Genomic DNA, 19898 nt, shown 5'->3' on the forward strand with positions numbered 1-19898 from the left:
ACTTTTGTTTTCAAGTCTATTCAAAAATCTATGGATAGTGTTTTATATAAAAAATATTTTATAACTGTTTAAATAGAACTTTTAAACAATTTCAAATACTTTTTTCGTCCATCAGTATGGATAACTTAAATTGGATAATTCGTCTATTTTGTATACAATTATAATACATTAATTAGTATACAATGTTAATGCATACAAAATATACTGTCTCTAAATTAATTGTAATTAAATTACCTAATAGTTGAAGTTCTATAAATTATAATAATTGTTAGTCTGTTTAGTAATAATATGCACTTATTTACTTAAATACCTATGTTATACATGCTAAATTAATACGTAGCCACGTAGGTAGTGATATAAATTAATTTTGCGTGTCTTTCATGAAATATAATTGTTCCAAAGTACACATGACTTTAATTAAAACCTCTAAAAATCTCATTATACATCGGTATTTGGTACCTACGTTAAATTATTATGTCAATCATAATTATTCATAGAAAAAAAATGTACATTTTAGTTATGGTATTTTTTAATTTAAGAATGTTTAAATATAATACATAATAATTTAATATGTTTACACAAGTGCAATAATACAATATTATTATGATCATTAGAACATTTTAAAAATGATTTAGTTTGACACGGTCAAGCGGTGTATCTGCTTGACGTATTGCTGTCTGCTGGATATGATGGATGTGGCTCCTCTACAGCTGCCCGGTCCTCCCAAGCGCGTGTGTAGACCGCCCACAGAATCGGATCACTTCGTATTTTGGACACTGAAAACGAGCTCACTATAACCGCAATACGGGCCGTAGCATTTGGCTCACCACCTTGACTCTCCATGATGATTCTGCACAAGCTCTTCCAATTCCCCAAAGTAGCGTTCGGGTGTTTGGTTTCCGTTTGTGATGCATTCCGTTCCTTTTATTGGTTGTAAGCCTGTGGCAGTAGTTAGGCTTGTCAGACTTGAAGCGTTATAGATATGGGTGACGTTTGCCGTCCAGTCCTGCCAACCACGATTGTAGATAGCTGACATAACCGGGTCACCTTGCAGTTCATACAATGGACACAACCTCAATATAGCCGCTTTATAGTCGTCTATTCCAGTACTCCGTAGGATTTCTCTAGTCCTCTCGCAAATCCTAATTAATTCCAGCGTGGAGTTGATGGATGTTGCTGGTGTTGATCGTTTCATCATGTTGATTGACTCTATAATGTTAGTTTGAAATAAATACACGTTATTAAGGATTACCAATTAAAATATAATTATCTGATTTTTTTGTCCACCATTCGCGTTTCACGCTCGACACTTACATTTTCCGTTAAGGTAATTAGTTGGTGTTAGAGAAGACATTTTGATTGTTATTTCAATTTTGCTTATAAATATTAGTTTTTTTTTATTTAAATTTAAAATGGGAGCGCAAGTACTTATTGAGTTTATAATTGTATATAATATATATTTTTTTTTTATTTAACATTTTATTTACAATCTCTACAATTCAATTCGTACAATGGGTAAGTTAAATACATGGTTATTATCAGGAGGCAGCATTTATGGGCAGGCACTCAGCAGTGCCACCCGATAAGGTACTTTTTAGCTATTACCTATTATTGTTTTATTTTTTTATTTTAATTTTATTATTTTAGTAGGTCTCTGACCACTGTATTTTAAGTCTTCTAAGTTTTAAGTACATTACCAGGAAGTGAGATGGAAGATAGTTGTTTGATTAATGGGTTACTGTGAGAGTTTAATTTAGTTAGAAATTTAAATTAATATTGTACCTATATGATTTTGAAAGGTTTCATAACATCGATTTAATTATTTTCTGATCTGTAATTAAATTGTATGCATAATTTTTCTTTTTATTCGATTTAAGATATTACTTACTTTTATATGGTTTTAATTTTAATTTCTACCTACGAGAACGTAAGCGTGTCGTAATGAGGTTAAAAAACAAAATATTAATTATTCATATATGATATGTACAGCAGTAGATAATAAGTTATTACTAATAACTTATTACCTACAGATGAACAATATTAAAGACCTGTTGGTTATTGTTAAATTTTAAATTTCAGTTAATTTTTGTTACAGTTTTAAATCGATTTGTGTACAAACATTTTACAATTATTATTATTTTGATATAAATAAATTATTGATTTTAATTTTTTTGATTTCCATATTTCCACGCTGCGGTTAAACACCACGTGTGTCCCTGCTGTTTATCCATCCGCAGATGCTAAATTTCAACGATGGACTACAAAACCTCCGAAAATGATATCGCTGACAAACATTTAGTCCGAATAATAATTTAGTCGACATTGTTTAATCCGACAATTAATATTGTGGCCAAACCATATTAATTGTCTGCTAAAATACATGTCCAATAAAAAATGTTTCCGTTGAAATGCAGATCGGACACATATTTTTTATGCGCTCCCTATTTTAACAATAGTACCCAGATGTATAGTTTTTACGTCATGCCGGGTTTTCCGGGTTTTCCTAGTGAACGACCACGTTTTTTTCATGCACAATACGCGAAGTGGATCCTACATATAACTAGTACATGTGGTAAATATTTTGACTTGCCGATGATTCCTGTTCGAAGCATTGGTGCAACTAGGGGGATGCACAGGGGACTTGTGCACCCCCGAGTTTAAAATGTGCACCCCCAAAATATAAAAGACTTAATCTATTATATTTTGATTATTTTGAAGTAAAAATTATCAATAAATACAAAAATGCTGACCATACTGTATATTGAGGAATATAATGAGTGGATACTTCACTATTATGTCCTGACATTCTCAGTTATAACAGTATAACACTATAGTCTATAACCTAATATTATGAAATAACCTTTAGCTTATGTAGGTATTTGATATTGTATAGAACCGGTCACAATTACGTCGTTATTACTTATTTGTGTAAAAATGATCATAGTACCTAATAATATTTTCTTATAAATTAACAAAATTAATTAGAAAACAGGATAGCGATGTTTCTCTTTATCTTTGGCAAAATAAAAGACTGCCCATGATTCATGAATGTGAGCGCGTTTATATTTTTTACTTGTTTATAATTTGTTATAATTTATAAAACAAGCGGGAGCACTTTAAATAGCCAACAATATTTCAGTTAAATTATGTTGTTCAAAAAACTGTTATGGTGTTATTTTATGAAAATTAAATATATCAATGTTTATTCAATTATTTATAATATTAAACAAATAATAAGACCTATAGAACCTATATTATTTAAAAGAAAAAGAAAATACAACAAATTGACAATCTAGATTATCCAGCTTTAAATATAACTTTTGTTCTAATCAATATTTAAAATTTTTTTTTATATATAGGTAAAATTAATATTTTTATTTTTAATATTGAAAATTAAAATTTAAAATTTAATTTAAATTTTTTGGAAAAAATTCAAATTAGCCAATTTGTAAATCTGATTACAAGAATAATTTTAATGGTTAAAACATGTATCTAAGTCAAGTAGTTAATTTTTTAGAATATTTTAAGATCAAAATTTTTTTGAGTAAATTAATTTAGAATGTAATAACTTTTTTCAAAATATTTTTTCACAATATTTGTCATACGTTTAAGTAGCGTATTTTTTTTTTTTTTTTGTCAGATCTTTCTATTATACCCTCTATATAGAGTGTGGGTCTGGGAATTCTTTATAATTTGTGCACCCTCAAAAATATAGGGCTAGTTGCGCCTATGGTTCGAAAAGTGAATTCGACACAATTATTGAGCGGTGGATCCGTATTGATGTGATACAGTGGTGGTTTCAGCTGGTGTCAGTAAATCAATCTTATACTATAATATGTATTTTTTTAGTATGTACTTTGTTTTTTTTATAACCAATTATGTCATATGAAAGTGTGCGAGATAGTACGGCGGTCCGTGTATATTAAAAGGTTAACATAACAGAATATTTTCGTAAAGGGAACGTAAAGACTATCGTAAAGAGATGTTACAGTTAGCGCAGATACGAGAGAAGTCAGAGGACCGATACTGGTGGTACTTCACATAATATCGCGGTGGATTGAATCGGCCAGCTATGGAACAGAGAACACTGGACAGTAGTGTCAATTCATCTGCGATCAGTATGACCAATCCACGAAAAAAAAAATGGTACCCATTTTTTCGGTAAAATACCATAGATAATATAAGAATGGATAGGACATAAGAACTTATCACATGAAACTTTAGTGATACTATTTTTAAGGTATATATGGGGCAAAAATTGATATAATTGATAAATAATAATAAATATTAAATATTTAAATAACATAATTTTATTCCGTAATAACTAATAGCATATAATAACATTATTGATTAATTAGTGATATTTAACAATATTTTTCTATATTCTAACAAAGTTTAGAGTAATTTTCCAGGCCCAAGTGATCAACAATCAAAATAAAAACTGACTATCATGTTATCATTATTATTTAATAAAATAGTTTTGCACATAACCTTAAAAAGCCCCATATCGTCTTTCTCTCTTTACGTTCTCTCTTCCCCAAAAAAGCACACGGCCCCATATGGAACTGGTATAGGCATGTCCTATTCATTCTTATATTATCTATGTAAAATACCGATTGTAATCGCGATAACGTTAAATCCACGAGTATAGATCACTGCGAAAATTTAAGAAATGGATGGGTGCCATGGCCCATGGGTCTTTTTATACTATATGCGTAGTGTGCTTACGAACCACGACTATAGGATACTAATACCTATACTAGGGTGGTCCAGCCTTATAAAGGCAAAAAAATAATTTTTCAAATCGACTCACAGCATATTCTTATTTTGTTAAGAGTTACCTAATAATGATTCTATAAAAATTTGGACTTGATAGGTCAAACCCTTCACATGCCGCAAAAGAGTTGAAAGTGGTCCTATACTATATTATACATTTTAATAACCAGTATATTTACGTATATTTCGGTATGTTATTTTCGGTCTGTATAGGTATACCTATTTATGGTCGGCAGAGTCCTACCCGGGTCGGCAGAGTCCTACCCGGTCGGCAGAGTCCTACCTGGTCGGCAGAGTCCTACCCTTTGTCGGCAGAGTCCTACCCCCACCTCCACGTGGTGCCGACTGGAAACGGAATTCCGGTTCCGGCCAACGGGGGAGGCACAGAAGGCAAACTGTATAAAACCGAACACCGGCGGGTCAACACGAGCGACCAGAGAGGGCCAACATCGCCCTCCAACTACCGACAACAACACAGACCGAAGGCTCGATGCATAGACGACCGGGAAGGTTAGACGGGGACCCAGGGGCTAGTAAACTCAGTGACCCAGTATCATCATCCGAAACTGCCCCACAGCGGCAGGCGTGCCCCGGGGCATTAGTAGGACGCCCACAGCACGATTCGTCACGATCGCGATTGATGAGAAAGGCCGCTAGTCCGAACGCCTCAAGAAACCACCGACCGGTCACTCGACACACCGAGCAGCACGAACGAACGAACGAACGAACGGAGGAAACAGAAGGAAAACTGAACAAACCAAAACACCGGCAGGCATCAGATCAGAGCGGGCAAACATCGCCCCCACCCGACAACAACAGCCGAAGACGGACTCTGAAAGACGAGCGGAAAGCCGCTCCATACCGGCGCACCCGCACCCCCAATCACCTCATCCGAAACGGCCCCACAGCGGCAGGCGTGCCCCGGGGCATTAGTAGGACGCCCACAGCATGGTTGGTCACCGTCCGGGTGATCGCGATTGAGAGTGAGAGGGGCCGGGCCCAGCGTCAGGAGGCGCCGCAGACCGCAAGGCTCGCAGAAAGACGAGACAACAGGAAAACGGGCAGAAGGAAAACTGGCAAACCATCACCGGGGAGACGCGAACTCCAGCACAATGGAAGGAGAATTGCGAGGCACGAGACTCGAGGCCGACTGGCTAACAAGCCGGGCCGGGAAGACCATGAACGTGACTTCAAGACTGGCGGGCAGGAAAGCCGGGTCGAGAAGTCAACAAATGCAACCAGCGGGCCTTAAGCCAACAACGTTATCTTACTAATAAAATGTAAAAAATTAGTTTCAATGTGCGCCCAATAAGGGACAAAACAAAAGGTGTGATATTAAATTTTATAAAATGTTACATTTATTTAATTTCAATAAACGATGGCGGCGTCGCGGAAGTAATGCAAAAGCAGTTCCCGCGACGCCGTCGGTTCAAACAGGAAAAAAAAAAAAAAAAGGTATACCTATTAATTAACTATAACTCAAAAATTTAATTTGAAATTATTTTATCAACTTGTTGTTTACTATTTGTGGATATAATTTATTTTAATTGAGTAATTCTAAATTTGACCCAAATTGAACATTGAATACTAAAAGTTTAATTTTTATGTGGGTTATTATTTGATTTACCTGTGACATCTAAGACCTAACTCCGCGGATTGATGACGACTATGATGTGACAACAACAAGAAACGAAGTACCTAGGTTGTCAAAAATTCATTTTTATTTTATTTAAAATTAAAATGTTTTTCATACTCCAGTGCTTTAAAAATAAAATTTTCTATCGAAAAAAAAATTTTTTAACTGTCAAAAGTTATCTCACAGAATCACGACATCATATATTATTAACAAATTCAATATCATATTATATTTATTACTTAAATAATAATAATATTAAAAAAAAATGAAAATAAATACACCTATCTATTTCTTATTATGTAACACTCAAACATACAATTATTTTCCAATTGAATCGTATAGATATAGGTACTGATACAATAAAAATAAAAATAAATATGTTATGTTAGTAGGTATCGATCGAGATAATATAAAATACGACTTATGATGTAAATCGAGCATGCAGTATTTTTTGGAATTATACCGTGACACAATAATATAAGATATGTTACTGCTGCAGGCCGTTTTATCACTGTCATCTGCTGTGTGTGGAATGTGGAATCTCATAAAAACACGTAAGCAGAGCCAACAAGTGCTTGTCGAAACTGGCCCAGGCAAGGGGTGCAAAAGTCAGAACACAATATACCGATGTTATTATTAATAATATACATTTTAAATAGTTATATACTATTATAATAGCTAAACTACTGTATAGTGTATATAGGATATTTTGTATTTTTCTTAAATTAACAAGTGGAATATGATATTACAAGAGATGGTGTAGACAATATAGTAGTTTAAAAATTCCCAAATTGATAATGACATGGAAAATATAAATATTTTTTTGAAAAAACTATAACGATCATGTTACCCCTTTAAGTCAAAGTCAGCACACTTTACGGTACATATTACACAATTTTCAAGTGTTTACAAAATAATATGACGTTGTTAGGTATGTTATGGCATTATGCCGAGTGCCTTTTTTTAATAGCGTCTAGTGATACTATGATATATTAAGAGCATTTGTAACCGATAATGCGTTTTTATTTTTATTTATAATTTATACTGCATGTCTGCTGCTATTATTCCGCCACCCAGCACACACGAAAATTAGTTTTGAAATTAATTTGCATTATTGTTAAATATTAGGTGCATATATTTAAAGTTGAACATAAAATTCCAATTTTTTTTATTTTAAGACTTCCGTCATTATATTAATATTTATGATAAGGTACTCGTATTTCAATATTTGGTCTTTTATATAAGTCCATGAAAGGAAGCACTTCTAGAAATTCTGTGGTGAGTTGTTAATTATTATAATTATATTTAATTTCATTAATTTAATTAATTCTATAATATACATATACAAGTCGTTTTTAACCTAGGTTTTAATACAAAATAATTATTTGTAAGAATGTAAATATCAAGGTAGTATACTCATTACTCATACAGAATTTTACCATTCGTTGGTTTTTTACGATCAAATTTGAATCTAAATAATGTAAAACTAAATAATGTAACATTTAGTTTATTGACACATCAAAAGTATATGATCTAAGGTACACTAGTTGGGTCATTAATTATTTTAGGTATTTTACTATAGTTGGATGCCTAATAGTTTTTAGTGAGTAGTATACTAACGTCTAACATTATTCTTCCTATTTAACAGACTTAGGACTGTCCATGACATAGTTAGAGTGTAGACTATACCTTATGGTTAAAAATAATTTTAAACTGTTTATTATTTTTATTGTTTTCTTTGCCATTAAAATGTAAATCATAAAAATTTAACAATTTATAATATTACTAGCTGACCCGGCAATGCTTCGCTATTGCAAGATTTATCAGATATTTTAAATTGCTATTTATTTTCTGGATGTTAAATAATTATTTTTATTTTAGACCACTTTTAGTCACGTCTTCATGGTAATGTAGCCATATAAATTTAGCATCGCCACCGCGGATTCTTCATAATGTTTAAAAAAAATTATTTTGTATGTAGTGGTAAATGTATATGTATGTCAATTGTGTATGTACATTTTGTAGGTATAACTATGGATGAATCAAAATATATGAATTATGCCAGTATTTTGATAATTATTCAAATACTTAAAAAATTTCTTTGTAAACAACGTTATCAACTTTTTCTGGATCGGGGCAAAAATATACAAATTAAATTTGGATGTCACACGTGACAGGGCGACGTATAATTGACCGTGAGAAAAACATTGAACGCTTAGGTCAATTCCAGCAACGTTAAGTGTTTGTCCCTGTGCTTTATTTATAGTCATTGCAAATGCTAATTTAACGGGAAATTGAATACGTTTAAACTTAAAAGGTAAATCTGATGGTATTCTTGGTATTAAAACAGTTTTTCAATTACCACAGCCTGTTAATATTATACACTCGAGTAATGAACTTCTCAATTTTTTGATTTGTAGTCTTGTACCGTTGCAAAGTGTGGGTGGGCTCAAATTTCTCATTAAAATAATAGGTGCCCCTATTTTTAAAATCAGTGTATGTGGTGGGACTCCAGGAGGCGTTAAAGAGTTAAGAAATTCAGTTGGGAAATGGCCTGCATCATCTTTTTCTAAAACTGTATCAACTGAATAGTACATTTGTGGTTGAGCGTCAAACCTAGATAGAATCAAAATATCAAATCATTTAATTTGTCGACTTGCTCATTTGTTGGTGACAAAATAGCTCTTTCTTGAAACCATTTCATAGTATGTGATCATGTGTTATGGTAGTGAGTGGGGGCGCCAGACGACGCGAGCGCACAATACCTGCCTTAGTGCCTTGGTTATTAGCAGTATATATATTTTGTATTATTAAGATATTAATACGAATATTGGATATACATGTTGTTGATGTACGTGTGATAAACTTCTCGGAACACCACCGATATCAAACACAATACAATTTGACGAATAAAAAGGTCAGGTTGCAGGTAGCAGGAAACCCGTGGCCCGCACAATATGTACAATAATATATAGGTATATAGGTATACAATTTACACGTTTATTTTAATTAATAATAACTAATTATTTATTAACTTAATCGGACTAATTGTTTGCCTTAAACCTTCTCTGTGATGTCCTCTTTAATTTAAAAAAAATTGCACGACGATTGAATAAGTAGTTTCGGAGTTTATCCCGAACAAATAAAAGCGACTTCATTTTATATAATAGTACTAGCTGAATTACCCGGCTTCGCCCGTGTGTAGTTTTTGTTTTATCAAAATTAAATTCTTAAATTAACACAAATTGTTGTGTTTTAAAGAAGAAAAAATGTATTTTACTTAATGCTATCAAGTGCTAAAAAAGTAGTAGGTAGTTGCTGAATTATAAAGACAACAAAAATAATAATAATAGTATTTACAAATGATACTAATGATTCTGATACACATATTGTTATTAAAAAATGTTTCTATAATTATATATAACTTTTTTTATGAATATTTACAAATGATACGTAGTTGCTCAATTCTAATATGGTTTAAGTCAAAACCTCTTGGTATACTACATTTAGAGTTTTATTTTGTGGTGCATAAACGTACAAATGGTCAGGTCTTCCAACTCTAGAAAATGCCACATACAATTGTCCGTGTGAGAAACAGTTATTTTCTAAATCTACACCACAATAAGTTAAAGTCTGACCTTGAGCTTTGTTTATTGTCATTGCAAAACAGACTTTTATTGGAAACTTAACTCTTCTAAACTTAACTGGAAAATCGTTGGGGTATAATGGTATTTTCGGTAAAAATATTTTTTCTCCCTTAGCACATCCGGTCAAAATTTCAGCTTCGATTACATTTTTTGTAAGAGAGGTGACACGAAGCCTAGTCGAAATGCGATAAACGTGTTACGACCGACGAAATGTATTATTATTTTTAGTCAGTGTTTTCTATACAACCCATTAAATAGTTTATTATATAGCCTCGGAACAATTCATAACACACAAAAAAAAGGTCAGAGTCCAGGTAGACGGAAACCTTCGGACCGCCGTGCCGTACCGTATTTCCCGTTATCGGCCGACTGCTATTGTTATTTATTATATGAATATAGATATACAAATTACACGTAAAAATTTATTTTTGCCAATTACAACCCTTTAAAATCAAAATTTTGAAAATCGGGCGACGTGGTGACACCCACGAAGGTATTTGGAACAACTTTGTGAAAAAAAATTGGAAAAAAGTTAAATAGCGTCGTCACAAAATTGGTACATAAAAAAGGCCTGTTCTTTTATATATATAAGGATAAGGATAGATGATAAAAATGTAAGACGTAAATACAAAACCAAGAAAAAATATTAAACATTTTAAAAATCAAAATATATAAAAAAATATTCATATTAGGCAAGTTATTGAAAAAAACAAAATATTATGTTATTTAAAAAAATCACTTTTGTGTTAGTACAAATATTTATGACATTAGTTTATTTTTGGAAATGTACCCATATTTGTATTCATAGCGAATAATAATATATATATATATATTATATATATTATTAATATCGAACAATATTGAACAGCAGTATCATGATATTTACAGTTAGTCCGATATAATATATTATATTTATAATATATTTATTTAATATACATAGAGTTAGAGTACGTATACTTATATAGATTTATTTTTAGTTATAATATTTCTGATTTCCTATTAAAATAAACTTGATTATTTAGTTATTTTAAAGTGGCGCAAATTACTTAATTCCTTTTATTAAGTTTTGTGTGCGTAAACTACAACTTTAAAAAGTGGCGCAAAAAATTAATTTTTAGATGTGACACAGCTTACATATTATATTTATTTTTTTTGGGGGGGGGGGAGGGGGGGCATTGATTTTGGCACAAATTACATACGCCCGAATTTACATACACTTTAATATTGTAACTTGAATTTCGGGGTGGAATTTACATACACCCCTGGGCTTCACATACGTGTCAGATTATATAATATAAAATAAAATAAAACAAATATATAAATAAAATATATATTTATCTACTGCTGTGAATTCTTGGTTGGAGCGACGATAAGATTAGTGCCGAAAAGATAATATTCTCAAAAAACGTGTGTAAATAGTACAATGGGACTCCCGCATACCCTACCCCATGATGGGCCGGATACCACCTTTGTTTGATGTCGACCGGCCGGCACCGTACTTGGAACCCGTCGCCGTCGGTGATATAATTTATCGATCGCAAACACTCACAGACCTGCAACGCACTGTTGTATTCAATGTATCGTGTTTGTACCATTTTTAGAGATTTTTTTCATTATACGACTCTCTCGACGACTATAACGAAAGGAAACCCTGGTCCTGTTTTATTACCGCACTCGCATTGCATACATGTTTACTCTACTAAATTTTGATTTTATTCTTTCATTCGCATTCTACACGAAACGATCGAGCCGTACTTTTGTATTAGATGATTTTCGGCACCAGACAACCTATTATTTTTGTTCACGCGGGCTACGCGGCGATGTTGTCTGCGGATTGTCGTTAATGCCCTCAATATTAATTATCATCCTTGTGTACCCGACACAACTTTACTATAATATGTTTATGTATAAAATATAATCCATATACATATATAAAATATATTATAATATACTATACAATAACTTTGACATGATATATTTGAAATCGATATCCACCGTTAAAACAATTATAAACTTATAAAAAAAATATAAGAAATATGTAATGAATGACCTATATAGTAACAGTTATAGCGGGATAGCGTAAGCCGACATACTCGGAATATTTTAATAAATTACTTGAATTTTTGTTTTCCACTTATTCACTACCACATAATAAATTATTTATTATGTATTTTTAGCATTTTTTCTTTTTCTTAAGTTGATATTTATTTTTTTTACCCAGTTCTCCCGAAGCAATTTTCAATATCGTTTCTGCTTGAGCTAAATTACAACATATTATATATTAGATGAGAGCTATTAAATGTTCTGTGAAAGGTTTCGCGACGTTAGTAGTCCTAGAAAGGTATGAATTATTGTAATAACTAATTTTAATATATTCATTTATTAGAAAAATGATGTAGGACTTTCAGATGGTTTCATTGCCCACAACTTTGTATTGAATGTATTATAATATACATTTACTAGGGTTTAACACAAATTGTTAAAATATCTGCTTAAAAATGTTAAAAATACATAGTCCAGATTTTTTTTATTAGTATTAAAAAATTTAAATTTGGACAAAATGAAAATTTATAGTTAATTTGTAATTAAAAATTTATAAAATGTTTAGTTTTTATAGCTTTGGATTGAAAATTTAAAAAAAGTTTTACTAAATTCGTTCGTTTTGTAACCAAAAAACATAAAAAATATACAGTTTTTTTTATATTAATTTGAACTTCAAGTGTGGACAAAATTAGATATTTTAACCAAGAATAACGATTTTAGTTAATTTGATGTTTTTTAAAAATATTATTCTTGGGTACTTGAAACTTTTGGACTAGGTATATCATTATATTTTATACCCACAATGACACTTTCAAATGCGATTTTTTTGACAAAAATAAATTTACCCTGCTGTAATACTAATGCGTAATAGTAAAATAATTGAGCTTGACATTCAGCTTTCAGAAATAATTTATGAGAACTTTTTAATGTTAGATTATGAATAAAAGATCGATTATTACAAATTATTGTATATTGTAATAAGCTTTACACAAATATTTGCTAAATTCCATGATATAAGTATCACATTGTGTAGGTTAAGAACTTAAGTTATAGAATTTTTTTATATTTCGGATACGTACGCCTAACCGTTATTTCCTCATATCTAAGTTCAACGCACTTTAATATAAAGTTCATATTAGTCTAGTTCCCAATAATAGGTATCCGGTGAATGTGAATCCCATAATTATTACCTATTATTATTTCGTAATACTCAGTAATAGCATCGGGATTCAAACATAATATTTTCTTCGCATAAAAATTCTCGTTCTAACTAGAATTATAATTAATATAGATAACTTTATAAAATTCGAAGAAACCCATATTAATTTTATATTTTAATCGGTTTTAAGAATATGTTTGAGTTTTGTAACGGGTTTTTTAAGATTTTAGGTTTCAGTTACAGGTTTTTAACCGGTTTTTAAAAGCTTTTGGTTTCGGTGTGGTTCCAATGTTCAAATATGAAAAAAAGGTAGGCAAGTTTGGTGTTCCTCTACTGTACAGTAGTTTACAAGTGACTCACTGTAATGGATGGTGTTAAATTTGAATTCAATGATATAAAATCATTGTATAAAAAAAACAATCTTGAGCGAAGACAGCTTATGATATTACTAAGTATATATTTGATGATAATATTGTGAATAAAGTAATTTTTATACAACCTATTTATACGTGGAACCTTGTTTTAAATTTTCAATCCTTAGATATAAAAATTGAACTTTTTATATATTTTTAACTACAAAATAATTATTAAATTTTAAATTTTATAAATTGTGTCAAAATTCGTACTTTAAATACTAATAAAAAAAAATTGTGTCTATGTATTTTTAATATTTTTTGACTGCTATTGTAAAAATTTATCAGGAGCCTTGTATTAAATGTTCACGCATTTTTACCCAACAAATAACATTTTATTGACAATTATAAAAAAAAAACTAAGACAATTGAAAACTGACAATATCCGTAAACAGCTCAAAAAGAGTTAAAATATTTTCAAAATGTTATGGTGTATAGGAAATGAAAATATAAACATTCAGTAAAATTTGTATGTATCTACAGTTATTCGTTTTTCAATTACAACAAAATAACGAAATCGCTGCATGAGAAATCGAGTGAATATCCAATCTTATAAAAATATGAATTTCAAACGCTCATAAAAATTTAATTTGATATGCTTGTAGACATTTCTTTTGTTAATAAAGATAGACAATCTTATAAGGAATCTTGTATTATATTTTCTAATCTTAGATTTAAATAGATACATTTTTATGAATTTCTAACTCAAAATAATTTGCACATTTTTGTAAATTTTATATTTTGACAATATTTGAACTTAAAAATGCTTAAAAAAAAATTGTGACATCTTTAATATTTTTTTGTGGAAATATCGTACCTATGCGATCTAACGTAAGATCGTAGTACATATATTACCTATCATTATTGAGTTCACATATTTATAATTTAATAGCAAGAAGCAAAAAAGTCTAAAATATATTACAAACATTTTGAATCACTGACCTAAAAATGTATACTGGTCAATTCAATACATCTGATGAAAACACATTGTGTTTAGAAATACGTGTGTTAATCCATAAACGTGCTTGCACTCTATGGGGTTAGGTTCAATGGGACTCCAGAATAAGTAAAGAGGAAAACACATTTATTTGTCGTCAATACCGCATTATATAGATTCCCTGTAAACCCAAGAACTAATAATGCATACCTACCAACGATTTTTACGAATAAACATCGTCCATTCCTTACAATATAATGTTATAAACCTAATGTTTTTAATGCATTTATTATGTTCAAGTAACGAAACATACAAGGACATTTCACGGTACGGCCGGGTCAGTTTATAATAGCGGAAAAGGTATTTTTGACCTTCGGCACAGGCACACCCTTCTGGGTAGACATAACAAAGACTACAGAATTAAGGGCATAAAAGAAATACATTTAGTATTTACACACCCCACATGTATATAATTGTTATAGAATAATACGAAGAATGTTCCTTTTATTATCGAATTCCTTTTGTGCATATTTCTCAAAACCGTTTTCAATGCTTTCCGTGTAAATGGACGGTGTGTTCTTTGAATGCCCACACAAGTTAAGACACCACACAACATGGGTTTTACAGTGATGTGGTTTTTTCTGTGCCTGACGTCTGACTCAGGATCAGTTAAAATTCTTCAATATTTTATATTTATCGAAACGGCGGTGGGTCCAGACTAAAGGTAGGTAGGTGTAAATTCTTGTGTGGAATTTGGATGGTCCAAAGTGTAAAATATTCAGTATTTTTTCCTAATCAATTTTTAGTTTATTTTGTTAGTCAAACCGCTTGACAATATAATACAATGTCCATGCGGCATCAATTCGACGTCACAATCTCACAAATTCATTATACATTAATGATCGATAGCAATAAATTGATTTATTTTGTTTGCCGGTCGATTTCAATATAATATACTGACCGGTTCACACCAAACATGCATCCCTTTTTCCCCCTCAATAATGTAACCTACTCAACATCTGATTTGTTAAATATTTAAATTAATTTAAGATCATATTTCAAATTGTTGAGGTTTTTTAGTATCACATAAGGAGGATTAGTCAGCATCCTATTCGTGAATCATCTTGAATATATTAATATATTATATTAAATAGATATATTTTACTTATACTGATATATACTACATATACCATTTTACAATGTTCAAGTCTTATAATAAATACAATACATCATATTTTTTACAATCCATAAAACGTTACCAATTGATCGATAAGGAATTTAAAAGCACGTCCAATATTTTTGTCACAATTTGCAGGATCAATTTATTGCTAAAAAAATTAAATAATGATTGATTAATTAAGACGTTGCGTCGTACCCACGTATAATGTATAATATATGTGTGGTCTCCGTTTACAAACGGTTAACATAGCAAATTTGCATTCAGCTGTTCCAATTTATGTTGTTAGCTTAAATGTATTTAATTTATTTAATTTTAAAGTGAATTGACCTACTATCAAACTTAAACGTAAGAATAATTTTTGTGTTCTCTCGTTAGACGTTAAATTTGTACGATGTATTAATTTTTGAGATAGTTATATATGAGTATGTAAATTACAAATACAGTGAAACTTCCATATAAACTCATATATAAATATATAATTCCATACATAAGGCACTTCCATTTAATAAAATATTTAAAATATGAATTTTAGATTCTGAGAGAAGCGATAAATGTATTGATTTTATAATGATGTGTGTTTTTTTTTGTGTCTGTCATCACATTTTAGGACAGTAAAAGTTCTTGGATTTTCTTCAACAGTAACTTTTCTGATAGAAAAATGAATCTATTTGGTACTTTGGGGGGTCAAACGTAAAAATTTCTCAGTAATTTTCAAACGCGACGTGAAAAACAAAAGAAAAATTACGGAAAAAACGAGAATTTTTACGCAAAATCTGTTTTTGAGAAAATCGGTTTTGGTTTTTGTTGCAACACTAAAACAAATGACCGAAGGTACATGAAATTTTGATTGAATGTTTATATTAGCATTTTCTATACACCATAACATTTTCCAAATATTATGACTTATTTTGAGCTGTTACGGACATTTTCAGTTTCCCTTTTTTTTTAGATTTTTTTTTCTATAAATATCAATAAAATTTTATATTAGCTATACGAGTAAACAAGTTTACTTTCAAAGCTAATTGCTCATGAATTCCTGATTATGTGTAGCAATAATATGAATTATCACATACTTTATTTAAAAAAAAGTATTTAATTCACTATTGTTGGGACGCTAAATGTAATTTTTTTCAAATTCTCTCTTATTATTTTCAAAATTTCAAAAATCATATACATATTAAGTTCGTAACAGCACCTAAAATAGGTAGGTAGGTACCGTCTGCTCGATAAACAAAATTTTAAATGTGTAAAGTATATTAATATATTATATACTCCCATTGTTCTAAATATATGCATAATTAATGATTTATAATGAATAATTGTATAAATAAATAAATAATTATTTTTATAATTATAATATTAAATTGATCGAAGATTTTTCTACTGGGTTCGCGAGACGAGTGAACAATGAATGTTGGTGTACACTGTACAGTGTCAGTAACTCTGAGGGCCTGGTGCAAAAAAAATGTAGGGCCCCCTTTGACGGGTAGATATAATGACATAAAAATCCAAAATGTTAAAATTAGATTATAAAAAATCGTTATGCAATTCAATAATTTTTCCCGGCTATATTAATTAATAAGTAAATTTATAATAATATAGTTTCAACAAATTTTTTTTTAAATCATACATTTTCTAAAATATTTAATAAAAATATACCTAATATATTATTATCCATTTAGAATTTTAAAAACCATTAAAAACTGGTTTTTCGGTCATAACCTAGTATCAGCGAACTGCGCTAAAGTCCCCCTTATCATAAAACTTAAATTACGTCACTGGTTATCATGAGTCATGAATATGTACGGTTTTATTTATGCATGTATTTTACTAGGTAGATTGTCCAATTTTCGGTAAATTAGACTAATATTATAATTATTATCTTATACACATTATTTCTATTTTTTAAGTGATCGATAAAAATAACAGTAATTTAATATTAGATTTCCTGGTTTATTTGGTTTATATAATTATATCTATGGGTCTGTATATAGGTCTGTAACTAGTTTGGGGCAAATGACCGTGATATTTGATATTATTTGTTTATATTACTTATTATACTCTAATATCTATATAAGATTTTATATTGTAATTTCATAATATTATGTATAGTCCAGTCAATAGAGCTCCGAAAAACGCGTTGCCTTGCAAAAAATGCAAAGTTTCATCTTGGAGCCCTTATTTACCAAAAAAATGCGTCATCCCTTCGAGGTCCGCAACCGTCCATCATCTTGGAATTTAGGTGAATTTTTTCACTTTTTTACGATAGAAAATTTGCAAATACCACACACACGTAATTACACCTGCTGTTCCCTCTCCCACAGTTTAAAAACCACCCAACGGCCTAAGTTGCCGCGGGTTAACTAATAAAAAAAAAAATAAAAAAAATATTGCTACAAAATATATAGAGAAAAAACCAAATACAATTATACAACATGTATAATATTGTTATATAAGTTGATATCGTAGTAACTTCAATATAGTTTCATGTTATTAACTACCGCAGCAGCTGCTAACATGGTAACGGGAATTTCAATACGAAAACAGTTTTTAACCAAATCGATTTTGTTGATTGTTGTAGTATACAAAAATGAATAACCATAGATCATTAAAATTTTCGACAAATCTTCAGAATATGTGTAAATTATAAACATGATAATATAGTTTTAAGAATATAATTTTTAGCTAGCCGAAGTGCCTTCGCTGTTTGGTTCTTCTCTGCTACTACGTATATTATAATTTTAACAAAAACATCATTTATGCTTATTGTACTTTTTTTATGTACAGATTGTATAAACTCTAGATTAAAAATAAAAAAAAAAAATAATTTTTAGCTTTTTGTCGACATTTTAAATATGCTGGGTTTTTTTCTTTTCAGTTTGATATAAAATATTTTTTCTCGGTTAAAAACGTACGAAATTTTATTCAAGGTTCTTAAGTTCTTCATAAGTAGTTTTCGCAGCAATTTAAAAATATTGAATTTACATAGTCATAATTTTTCAATAGATATTTTATAGGGATCAATGAAATTTTCAAAATATTTAGACTATATTGAATGTGTATTTAAACCACGGACTTATTCATACCGGTTGTACAGTTTGTGATATTGACTTATAGGTTAGTATTAATAATGTAGGTGTAGGTAATCTATCTATAATATTATAAGAATGAATCGTTATTTTGGAGACGAAGGCATCCGTTTCTATTAACAGCTGATTATAGTATTTTAATTTTGTTTTCAGCCAACCGTGTTTTTAAATATTATACGAATAATTAATAATAATAATAATAATAATTTTTTCTCAAATTACCTACTAAAAGTCACTTTATCCAATACCATACATTTCCCAACAAACAAAATATGTAGAAGAATTCAAAACCATTATTCAACCAAATTCATATTATCTTTAAGTTTCTACACAAACATGTGTACAGTAAAATATACATAGATACAATAAGTCTAAAAACAGTATCAACTCCATAGCAATATGCGGGATACATATTACATATCATATGATGATAGCTGTAACCGCATTTAAATGCCTTTTTTTAATTTAAAATTTCAATTATTTTTAAGAAACGTACAATTTCAATATAATTTATATTAATATGTGGGAATGATAGCCACAAAATTTAAATTTGATTTAATAAATCAAGACATTGTAAAAAAACTATTTCACATATAGTCCGGTGTGTCGCCTACCAACAACTTGTAAAACAATTCCTAATTTTGATTTTGATTTCGATTCCTGTTCTAAGCTAAAAACTTGTATTTATAATTTGAACATTGACGTTTAATTTGTTTAAATTGTTCTCAGTTTTTCAACTCTTGTCTTCGTGTGTTAAATTAACGATTTTGTTTGAGTTGCTCGGCGACAAAGACGACGACGACAACGACGATAATATTAACTCCCGTGGGCCAAATGTCCTATCTTAATAATAGATGGGGACGAAACGTCCGTGGGATCATTTTTTTTACGGGAACGAAATGGCGGGGGCGAAACGTCTCTCTCTAGGCAAACAGAAAGTATTTAGGGCTGAGATCAATTGTTGAGAACATAACAATTTATATACATCATGCAGTTAATGATGAGTACTAGAAAAAAA

Source organism: Metopolophium dirhodum, chromosome 4, assembly GCF_019925205.1.
Source record: "Metopolophium dirhodum isolate CAU chromosome 4, ASM1992520v1, whole genome shotgun sequence".
In the NCBI taxonomy this organism is placed as follows: Eukaryota; Metazoa; Arthropoda; class Insecta; order Hemiptera; family Aphididae; genus Metopolophium; species Metopolophium dirhodum.